The 12869-nt window shown below is 31.3% G+C and overlaps 1 pseudogene; it reads left to right on the top strand.

Annotated features, from left to right (window-relative positions):
* Positions 1–6724: 6724 nt before the first annotated feature.
* Positions 6725–8479, top strand: LOC136063361 (protein SIEVE ELEMENT OCCLUSION B-like; annotated as a pseudogene).
* Positions 8480–12869: the final 4390 nt, after the last annotated feature.

Below are 12869 nucleotides of genomic sequence, written 5' to 3'. Positions count from 1 at the left end.
TCCTTCTTTTTTGTATTCTTATTCTCTAGCAAGCACAAACACTCCCACTTGTGTATCTTTAAATTCTTTAGTGCAGCAATTGAATGATCATCAAGCTCTCAATGAATTCTCCTTCTTGATAATCCTAAGCATGTGTGAAGGCAACCACCTCTCAGATGTCATTTAAGATTCACACACAGAGCAAAAAAAGTAACCTCAAAAAAGTGACTAGGGTTTTCCTTTTATACCTAGGGTAAAACATAAAACCCTACACGTCATATGGGCTTAGAGTTGAGTTGGAAATTCTGCAGAAAAAACATTTTGTCCGACTTTCGATCGGTTGAATCTAATTCTCGATCGATCAAGCTAGATCAAATTGCACAATGAATTCTGCAGCAGTTCGATTCCAACTTTACATAAAATATATAATTTGAGCAAGTCTAAAACAAGACTAAAAACATGTTTTGATCATGGTTTGCTAACAATACAAATTAGAGTTCTAATACATTAGTTCCTAAGTACTTAGAACCTAATAGTTCCCTTACTTTTTTCTCACATTTAACAGTTTCATCATTATATTGTGCAGTTCCAAGATCACATGTGATAGTTTTTTTCTTACATTTGGTGGTTCTCTTACTTTTTTTCTCATATTTGAAGGTTTCATCTTGACATTGTGCAGTTTCAACATCACATTTGACAATTCTTTTGTCACATTCAATAGTTCTCTTATTTTTTTCTCTCATATTTGACGGTTCCATTATCATGTTGTGTAGTTCCAATTTCACATTTGACAGTTCTTTTGTCACATATAATAGTTCCTTTATTTTTTTTTCCTCAAATTTGATGGTTCCATTATCATACTAAGCAGTACCAACATCACATCTGCTCTATTTTTGTCACATGTGACAATTCTTTTGTCATATGTGATAGTTCTTTTGTCACATTGGGTAGTTCTTTTACTTTTTTCTTATATTTGGTAGTACCATCCTCACATTATGTAATTTCAACATTACATGTGATAGTTCTTTTGTCACATTTTGTGATTCATTTATTTTTTTCTCACATTTGACAGTTCCATCATTACATTGTGCAATTCTAACATTACATGTGATAACTCTTTTCTTACATTTGGTGGTTCTCTTACTTTTTTTCTCACATTTGATGCTTTCATTCTCATATTGTGCGATTCCAACGTCACATTTGATAGTTCTTTTGTCTAATTAACACCCAACAAACACACAAAGGGCAAAGACATTAAAATAATAATAATAATAATAGAAATTTAGTACCACTTTCAACCTTATGATTTTGATAATTTCTTGGTCAAAAAAAAAGAAAAAAAAAGACGTTAAATTCTGTATTTTTAATATTTTTATAGCTACAGCTTTAAAAATTTGTATCACTGACTCATACAAGTAGCTCCTGAAATTCCCAGCTCATAGAAGAATTTCATCAAACACTTTGCATTTCCACTAGTCCAACCTTGAACTCCTAAAAAAAAAAAACCAACAATTTCTTAACAAAACTAAACCAACCTAGTTCTTATCCTTACAACGGATACAAACCCACAAAAAATCAGAAACAAATCAAATAAAACCCACAGAAAAATCATAAAGAAATCAAACAAAATCCACAGACAATTCTTAAACAAATCCAACGAAACCCACAGAGCACAAATAAACCTAGACAATCCTATTAATATTTTGTGATTCAGATTTACAATTGATGGAAGAGACTGAATCCATGGCATCTAAACAGACCACTAGAGTTTTTCCCTAACTTCAACAAATATAGAGGAAAATGGTTAAGAATCAAAATCCCTAAATGAATGCTATAAGAAATTTAGAGACTCTAGTTTGTAAAGACACAGGATGACAAAAAATAGATTCAGTGATTCACCCAAGAACATCAGTGATAAAGGTTGGAAAAAAGAGATGATGAAAGAGAAGAACCCACAAAAACCTGCTTCAGATTAGATGCGGTGCGAGAGAGAAGAAGAATCATTTTTTTTATTTTTCATTTTTTATTTTTTTATACGTTAACCTGACTGATTGGTAATTGATATTCTATTAAAATTATATAAACGGCTAAGATTAAAACAAGTAAATCTAATGGCTTAGACTTACATAGGTACCATACCCCCTAAAAAAAAGGGTACAGGAGAATGATCCACAAACAATAATTTTGTAAATAAAATCTAAAAAAATTGGAAATAATTGCACCCAAAGATTCTGAACTTGCCTTATTGGTTGCTGAAAAAACGACAATATTGAAAGACTCGAGGTATTGACTATTATGATACTGGGAATACACACCATTAACTTACTTTTTTAAGTGCACGGCAAGAGTTGCTCTTATCTTTAATTTTACTTGCATAGTTGCATCGGCTTCTGCAATTGCACTTGCTCTTAAAATTCTACAACAAAGCTAATTTCTGCCACTCAAAGCCAGTTGCTCTGTCCCTCTTGTTCCGCCTTGCATGTAAAATGCATAATACTTGAGTTTGCCAGGTTCAATTACTTTTTTATAAATACACATTCTCTTTCTCACTAAGGGGGATACATACTAAAAAAAGATGCACATTTAGAAATACTTACTGATTACTTTTATTATATGTTTTGATATGGTTGAATTGTCTAATCTTTTTCCATTTTTCCAGGGATCAAAATTCAGACTTTTCTGGTAAAGTTTGCTGGGTCATCTATACATAGTTCAGAGGTTGGTTCTTTATTTGGACCTTGGATTATCGATAAGCTTTAGGTATGAGTGACCATCAGCAAGGGAACAATGAAAGGTAGTTTCTTTTTCTCAAGAAGATTTTGTATGTCTGAACCTGAATTTTTATTTTTTTGGCTTTATATATGTGCTAAAAATAAACTGTTGTTCCCTGTTCTGTCAGTAGTCTGAATCAATGTTTTGGTTACTATTAGAACATTTTTTATTAATAACATTTCGAATGTCTGAAACTGAAAGACACCTTATTACAGCATCTTGCTTGTATTGTGCTGCTTTTGGGGCCAACTATGTCTAACCCAACTAATGTTTTCAAGATCTTAATTTTAAGTCACGAATTTTCAATCAATGAATTATCTTTTTTATAAGAAAATGTTTTTTTTTTTATTTTTTGAAAATCAATGATTTTTTTTTTGAGAAACAGAAAATCAATGATTTTAAGCTGCCAAGTTACATACCAAGTTACCAACACAGCACATATAATATGGCACACAAAAATAATATGACGCCAAAAACTTGCTATTATTAGCGAAAAAATAAAATATAAAGAATTATTCTAATAATGACATTGTAATTTTATATATGCTAAAAATTGGGTCTTAAAATATTATTTTTATGTAATGTAATGTGATTCATCATAAATGTTACACATGTTTCAGCTATTTGACACATTATAAATACATAAAACTCTGTTTACAAGTTTTAAAACTAATATTTCCACTAAATTCATATCACCACATTTTATTTTAAAAATTTTAATATATATTTTAAATCAATTTAATTATGTTCTATGATTTTTTGTTTTAATAAAAATTTGGGTCTTAATTTTCTTAATTATATAAAAGATAGTTGTGTATTATGATTAGTTGTTTACTATGATTCAATTGTGGTTAGTATTAAGAAATGAATCATAAGCTTGGTCATATACCTTAAATGTTTCACCAATTGGAATACTTTCTAACTCTTAAATTTTTTTAATTCTATTTCAGTACTCATTTTGGTTTGTTCATTAAAATGAAATATTTTGATATTGATGTATTTTGTGTACCATGCATTTTGGGCTTCCCGTTATATATATAACACTTAAAATATATTTAAAAATAAAATAAATTAAGATAATAAATGATGGGGTGGGAGGAGAATGCGGAGAGAGTAGAGAATTTGTTTGAGTCTTTTTTTTTTTTTTTTTTTAATGAATGTTTTGAGTCTTTTGAGTTTTGATTGAGAGAGAGAGAGGCCTGGGTGGATAGTGATGTGATGGAGAAAGATTGTGAGATAAAAAAAAGAAAATAAAAGGATGATAATGAGAATGATTAGAGAGAGAGAGAGAGAGTGGAAGGAAAAAGTAAAGAAAAAAGACAAAAAAGACTGACATTGCATTTGGAAAGGAGGGAGGAAAGAGAAACATCAGGGAAATGACAGGAGAGAAGAAAATGATAGAAATAATTTCTCCCACACCCACAAGTTTGCTATCCATCCAAATTGGGCGGATTTGAAGAGAATCAATGAAATTTAAATATATATAAAAAAAGAAAAGTGGAGCTCACGTGTTTAATTTCTTATGATCCAAAATTACATTTTTGTTCATATCTTTTATCCATCTCTTACATTCACGTGACATAAAAGTTAAAAACATATAGTTTTCTTTTGATTTCCTTTGTCTTTGCAAACGAAAGGAAAGAGAAGTGTATTATTCTCTTTTCTTTTCTCACCTCTTTATTTCCAAACATACATGAGAGAATTGCTCCTTTTTTTTTTTTTTTTTTTCTTTTTTTGAGTGCGCGCGTGCGCACATTTCTTTTGTTTTTATCTTTCCTCATTTGCAACTAAACAAAGACTGAGAGATAAGAGTGATTAGTCATGTCCTGTGTTGTGATGGGAGGTAAAAAGTAAAAAAAAAAAAAATAGTAGAGAAGTTAGAAAAGTAAAAATTTTATAGCCAAATTGCATTTCACCCGAAATTCAAATACTAGTTGGTATTGACAAAAACGATTTGGAATGATTTGAAATTTTTCCCAAGGTGGAATGAGTGGGTTCCTTCTTCTAGTTTGTTTACCAATATAGTATTTCCTAACTGGAACGAGATGAAATTAATAACTATGTAAAAGCCGAAAGCACTAAAAGAATTTGGTAAAAGAATGTATGTGTTTTAGGTGGCACAATGGTATTGTGGATTTCTCTATGTGAAGGGTATCATGAAATTTGTGTGGCAAAGGAATTTTCTTCACCCATAATTGTACTTTCCTACTTTAAGTTTTAACCCACCTACATTTTTCTCCTAATTAAATGGCTTTGCTATAAAATTTAGGTTCTCATAATATATAAAATGCCATTTGTTTACAAGGTGAATATAAGATGCAATTAATCCTGAATATTTAGACATAAATAGGGTAAATTGCTTTTTCTTGTCTTTTCTTTACACAGGAAGTAGAATAAGGTGTTTTTTTTTTTTTTTTATTTGGGGGGGGGGGGACGTAAATATATTTGAAAAATCAGAATAAGGTGTAAGTGTATAGGATCTCGAGCAAAATATATAGCCAAATCCATTGTTAGATGCATACAAAATAAAATCATTTGAAATTAAATAGAGAATAACCCCTGGCCCCCCTAAGAATTTTGACCAAAAAAAAAAAGTACGCATAGTTCAGTCCTAAGAAGTAAAAAAATCCAGCCCGTTTTATGGACTTGGCCCATAAACAAATTTGCAATTAAAAAAACAAACTCAAATCCCTTCTTAATTAGGATTAAGAGCATGTAACCCCATGTATATGCATGAATATACTTAAAGATATATAATAAGATGCATAATATAATTTATATATATATATATATATATATTTAAATACTATTAATAGTCATTTTTATATTTGGTTAACTTTTTTTAAATTTTTGTAAGGATATTATTAGGTATAAAATGTAAATTGTCTATTTAAAAAAAAAAACATTATTGTGAAGCACTTTTTTTTTACGATTCATTTATTTTAAACTTTTTAGTTTTTGTAATTAATATATCACTTGGATGAATATTTATGATGTGATCTTATATTTGATTCTAAAACTAATAAATAAAACTCTTTAATAATAAATAATTTATGACACATTGCGCAAAATTAAAACTTTAATTTAGAATTCTAATTTGAGTTTCTTTCAGTTTCACTTATTATTATTTTATATATATATATATATATAGATTAGTCCTAATTTTTTTTTGAGAAACATTATTAGTCCTAATTAAATTAGGACTCTAAATCCAAATAAATGCACATAAATCCTAAAATCAGCTTTGCAAAACACTACCCAAACTTCACAAGTTACGGGCATTTACTCCCAAAATAAAATCTAAATTTATTAAAAAAAAAATTTGCCCTTACGCTTTCATCTACAACTATGCAAGTGGGACACCAATCAGAGATCCTTTGAGTCTTTGACGCCAACGAAGTCCAAAGTAGTTGAGTTTGAGTGGTGAGCCATACGTCTCTCTCTCGTTCTCTACTGTAACTTCAAGTTTTTCCTTTTTATAGTTTCTACTACTTTTGTGACTTTTGTTTGAGACAAGTTCAGTTTTTTGGATAGAAGAGTAAAGTAGCCTTTGACGTTTTGCTTATATAGAGAAAAGTACCGATAATAAATTTTGTGGTTTGAGGTTAAAATTATCACTAGACTAGACAAGACTAGACTAGACTAGGCTTTATTTTATTTTATATTGTTTTTATTGAGTTTTTGGTTTCAATTAAGCAATTTATCAGTAGACTCTTTTAACAATACTATAGCAATTTATTAAATTTGATAATAATACTTTTTGCAAACAATAATGTAATTTTTTGCTAATGGTTTGTTTAATTGATATTAGTGGCTTGAGCAATTAAATTAAATTATTGTTATAGACTCGTTTATTCGGAATTGAAGATTATAAAATTCAATATTCATATTTTCAAATTGTGAATAATTTACAGAGAACCATCTACCATTGATGAATGTTTTAAAAGAAAAAGCATTTTATACTCAGAGGTTAATGTTCAATCTTCTATCTCAAATGTTGAAACTTCAAGCGTTGAAACACCTAGAACAGCTCAGAGATTTGAACTTAAAAAAACAAATATTGTTCCTAGAAAGTGATCGCTAAGGAATTTAGTTCAAAATCAATTCCAAATGATTTAATGCTATGAAAGAGCATAAAGCACAACTTTGTTGAGTTATAAGGCTTTGCTTGGGAGGAGGAAATGGAATGGAATGGAAATGAATAATTTTAGNTTCAATTCTTAGACCAATTCATGATACAATTAAGAAGGAAGATCAATATAAGATTATATGGATCCCAATTGTGGACGAATGGACTGAGGACTCAAAAAAGAAGTTTGAGATCCTTCGTTCTAAGATGCCATGGTACGTGGTGCAGTACTATTCACCAATTGCAGGTATTAGATTCGTGAAGGAGAAGTGGAACTTCACGGGTAAGCCCTCTGTTGTGGTGCTGAACCCTCAAGGAAAGGTGGAATGTGAGAATGCATTTCACATGATCAGGGTATGGGGAATAAAAGCCTTCCCTTTCACTAGCGCAAGGGAAGAAACCCTGAGCACTTCAAGGGAATGGATTGGGTCCATAGGAGCTGGAATTCATCCAAATATTGAGAACTGGGTAAAGTTCATTTCCCCAATCTATAAATTCATATATGTATTGCGCTTATACATGCGGACACATGTCACCATTAATTTATCACAATTTTGTCACAATTTGATGATATATATGATTGTGATTAGTGAATCATTACTTTCACATAACTCATAATTTTTTCTCTACAACTCACAAGTTGCACATGTTAGAATTATAATAGTAAAAGTTGTACCACAAATATTGTATCCACAAAAGTTGCATATGTATCCAAAAGAAGTCATATAGTTGCATGCACATTTTTTGAAAAAAAAATAATGGTAATGTGCATTCGAATAATATTGAGGTTTGATATATGTGTTCAATCAGATCAAGGACCAAAAGTACATCTTTTTCTATGGAGGCAAGGACAAGGAATGGATCCAACAATTCACTAAAAGAGCAACTGCTATTGCCAATGATCCGGTGATAAAAGAAGCAAAGATTTCCATAGAGTTGCACTGCATTGGAAAGGGTAGCAAAGGAGAGGACGATCTTGGCATCCTTGGGCGCTTCTGGACTGGCATTGAGAGCTTGTTCATTTCCAAGACTCAAAGGAAGACTGATACAGACGCTGTGGCACTAGAGATCCAAAAATTGCTATCATACAAGAATGAGAGTGGATGGGTTGTGCTCAGCAAAGGGTCAACTGTGGCACTCAGTGGGCATGGGACAACTATGTTGAAGGTTTGGAGGACTTTGACAAATGGAAGGAGGTTGTGCGAGAAAAGGGCTTTGAATCCACTTTCAAAGAGTACCATAACAAGGTTCTTCACACTGCTCACATTTGTTGCCGCATTGACATTCCAAAGGCCAGTGGTAAAATACCAGAGAACATGAAATGCCCCGACTGTCCTCGAATCATGGAGACTTATATCAGCTTCAAGTGTTGCCACATTGATGGTGCCGCCAATGGTCTTCATTGAGTGGCCACCCTACTTTGATTATCTAGTATTGCTACTAAATAAATAACAAGGTTGCGTTGGTAACCAGATGCTAGTAGCAAAATAAGTTTGTGACATGACGTTGATGCCGCATTTTTGTTCTATGTTTTGTTGTTCCTTTGTTTTGGTTTATGAGAGGAAATGTGTGTGTAATCAGTATGGATGTTGCATTACTATGTCGGCATTCTGTGGTTTTAAATTTTATTATCACATCTTTTAATTCCTCATAAATTCTAGTTCACTTGATAATTTCTTTTGCTTCTTTTTGTGCACTTGAAGATCATGCTTCACTCTTCAATAAAGGGGGGGGTGTGGTTGGGTGGAACACAAAGAAAAAAGAAAAAACATTGAACACTACATTATAGTAGTGAGTGAGATCAGTCATACCTTTGCTTCTCGAAGAGGTGGTCTAGGCCAAAATGGTTCTCTCGAAACATCTTTGCCTAACCATGCATGTGTGTTTTGCATATATGATCATACAACAGTTACCATTGGATGGTTTCATGGAAATATTAAAATTATTTGTGCTAGCCAGAGAATGGGGAGCAATTTATATTGGATAAAGTAATACCAATCTTGTTGTGTAATTGAAATTTTTTGTTTATCTCCCACTTAAGCATAGGGGGAGAAGGGGTAGGTGTGGGGTGAGAACCATATAATCGGTCATGAAATCTGTAAGAAAGTAAACTTGGGGTCTCTAGAGAGGGAAGTGCTAATTTTTATGAAGGTTGAGAGGCAAGGTTACCCATTCTACTATTATTGTCAGAAGCAATCAGCTTAGCAGGACTGGCAAAGGAGAAGAAAGTCATTAAATTGTGCAGTAGGGTTTTGAGTAAATAGGTGAAATGTAGATTCCTCTTGAGATTTGGAAAGGGTGTGTTATAAGATAAACTTGTTTAATAACTTTCACTAAAAGCATCATTTTTTATATTATGTAGCATTTGAGGAGTTTCTTGAAGCTATGTGAGAGTTTATGAATGTGGGGAGTTTATGAAGTGAATGCATAAGGAATTTTATTTTATTTTTAAAAATATATATTATGTAACAAGTAGAATAAAAGATTTGAGAAGTGCTTGGAGGCAATATACAGCCGTTCATCCTTCTATTCTAAACCAAGAGTAAAAGAAGAAGAAATAACAATATAAGAGTTATTCTCCTCTTCCCTCTCCACTTCTCTTCCTTTGTGTGCTTCATGAGTGTGAGTCTCTTCCTTAGAGTGGTGTGTGAGTATTTTCAATTTTAAGTGTGTAAAGGTCTACCAACTTCCAACTGGTGCACATTTTTATAGACATCTCATTTTGTGCCTCCAATTTAACCTCACTTACATTGCATTACACATCATCACCATATCATTTCACAAGAGTAAAATTATAATTTTGGTAATTTGATCTCCAAATACTATTTCATGAAATAAATTTTGAGGTCATAACGATCAAAACGATAGTTCATGGTTTCAATCAGACAACTGGATTATAAGATATCAAGAAAACAAATTTTAACAATAATGTGCACTGGCATGAAATAAGTTCCAACCACACATGATTGTACTCTTAATTTTAATTGGTCTAATTTCAGTCCAATTTAAATTAAGTGTATGTCATAATGCTATTGGTTGAGGATATAATTTATGGTAAGGTTACATATACACGATTTAATTCAAAGACAAAGCATTAATTGGTTCCTTGCAAATAGACAAAATTTGATTAATTAATTAATTAATTTGAAAATATTTGAATTGATTTGTTGAGCCTGTGAACCAAGAAAGTCAAAAAAAGAGTTGAAATTCGAAAGCAAATCACAACTAAAATAGAAAAAAAATGGGGAAAGATCTAGGAAGATCTAGACTTTGATCAACACTTGGACTAGATCCCCCAGAATCTCTCCTTTTTTGGCCCAGCTTACTTCCCACTTCGTTGACTTTGCCTTTTACTTTTTCTCTCAGAAAACCCTATATATTTCCGCTGAGTCCCACATTGCCCAAAAACTCATCCCTACCTCTCCACATCTAATATAAATACCCTAATCCATCAACTATTCAAACACCTCAAAATCTTAGAGCTTCCTTGGCAAACTAAGATTTCTCTTTCTTTCTTGAGGTTCTATCTGGTTTAGAGTGCCTAGAGTGTGTGCATGTAGATAAGGTTTTTACCTTCTCCTTTTATATTATACCCTATATATATATATATATATTAAATTTATTTCTTATTTTCTCTATTAAAATAAGTGGAACTCTATTGTAAAACCCATGCACTAGGAGGAGAATAATAAGAGTAGGATGCCCTCATTGTTTCTTGAGGTCATTGACCTCATCCACGTTCACGTGGAACAAGTGCCAAAAACAACCATCGAAGGGCTTTTGGGCAGGGGTGTTGTCTTTCACAATTTGGCTCAATTGACTAATAGAGGTGTTTATTTCACATTATGTTGTGTGTTTTATAAATTGAAAATGTGACTTTAAATCAGTTTTCACACTGTGTTGTGTGTTTTTATAAACTGAAAATGCGACTTTAAATCACGTTTTCAGATTATAAAAACTCAAGTGTGTGTAACCATGGTTTTGAAACCAGACCATTCATTGAACCATAAAAGGGAGAGTTCAAGGTTTTTGAGGTCAAACCGAGGTTAAACTGGAGTCGAACCGTGATGATGTATAATTAATTTAATAATTAATTAAAGCCTAAATATAAATATTAAATTTATAAAACTAGCAAAATTGACTAATATATCTATATATGTGAGGAAATTTAATGATTTTCAAACATATATTTAATAATTAAATAAGAAAGTTAATAAAATAAAATAATAACCATGAAAACATTAAAATTTATGATTAATTTTTGAAGTAAAGTTGAATATCTTTTAAGGATTTTAATTACAATTTTTTTATTCCTTGTAAGAGATGGATAATTTAATTAAGTAGAATAAAATTGTGTTAAGTTGTTTTTACCAAAAAAAAAAAAAATTGCTAAGGGGTTGGACCGCACATTCTTGCCACCGGTTTGTGCGAACCCGGTTTTAGGGTTCACGGAATTAACAAAAAAATCCGGTTCTTTATGCTTAAAAAACCGGTTTTCATCCCAATTCCCGTTTTCATGGTCCAACCTCCCATTCTGTCTGGGTCTGAAAACAGTGTGTACACACTATGTACAAGAATTTTTTTTTTTTTTTTTTTTTTTTATAAGTATGAGTGGCTAGAGTGTGTTTAGTTGGCAAGATTTCCTAGTCTATCTTCCATAGCTAGAAGTTTATGACGAGCACTGATCTTTGCATTCCAAAGAGTCTTCCAAAAAATTGATAAGGGACCTAATAAGTCAATCTTATAACTTTGGTGATGTCACAGAAGTTTGGAAAAAGCATACTCGATGCTCTCTTAGATGGAATAGAAACTAAACTATTAGTTTTTGGTATTACATCTCGAATCCATGAGGGGTTCCTTGAATCTATATCATGAATTGGTCTAAGAATTGAAATGTCATCATCAGAAATGTCTAGGCTTGAAATGAATAATAAGACATTCTTCCGCTTCAGCACTTCAATGCTAACCTGTTTGTACCACACAATTATGATTTATGGGCGTCAAGAAACTTGTGTTAGCACCCATTTCAAGCATGAAAAATACTAGTCGATTTATATATTATTTATCCAAAATACCAGTTAGAGCAATGACACTTTGACACGTAAGTGGAGGAACCAACCCCAAGGTCATAGAATTGTTTGTAAAACAATTTTTACAACATAACGTTACATAACATTTATTACGGAATACAATTTACCAAATTGGACGTCCCATATTATGGTGTAATGCAACAAAAGTTTTGGTATGTAACCAAAACGGTCCCAGATTATGGGGTAACATATGTGAATGCTTTAGCTGATGTCCATTATATGTGTGCAATTTACTCTCAAAATAAGAAATTATTTGAGGAAATCGAAAATCCATGTAAACCACACCAAATCAAACAAATACCACTAATCTCACATCTATTTAAAATGGAGAATTTAAATGAAATGAGATCTTATCCCATTATTGAAACTTTGGTTTCTTGGGTGCAAGAGATTGGATGAAGTGTATTATGATTAGATTAGACATTATGAGTTAATTTCAAAAACCTAAATTCAAACTTTTATTTTTTTATGAAGAATTTTTATTTTTTTTATACAAGATATAAATTCTACTATAGTCTAATCTAAATGTATATATGTGTGAAATTTCCTCTTGTAAACTTGAAATCCACACATCACAAGTACTTATATTTGTGGAATGACCACCGCACTAAAGGTGCACAGTGATATCAAGAAAAATCTTTTAATACTCACATTTTACACAAATGATAAGTCCTACAATGAATAATTAGTGAGATTCCTATTATGTAAAAGGAAAGATTTTTTTTTTTTTTTAAAGTATTGTATAATTTCTCATTTAGTACTCATTTTCTATTAACTTGGGGATCAAATAATTTTTATTTATTTATCCGCAAGAAGCAATCAAACAATTGAATCATCTATTGGGAAATTATTTAAAAAAAAAAAAAAAAAAAAAAAAAAAAAAAAAAAAAAAAAAATAA

The sequence above is a fragment of the Quercus suber genome, unplaced genomic scaffold (genome assembly GCF_002906115.3).
Source record: "Quercus suber isolate HL8 unplaced genomic scaffold, Cork oak 2.0 scaffold_517, whole genome shotgun sequence".
Taxonomy (NCBI): Eukaryota; Viridiplantae; Streptophyta; class Magnoliopsida; order Fagales; family Fagaceae; genus Quercus; species Quercus suber.
The sequence above is the reverse complement of the archived record's forward strand: the minus strand, read 5'-3'. Positions and strand labels throughout refer to the sequence as shown.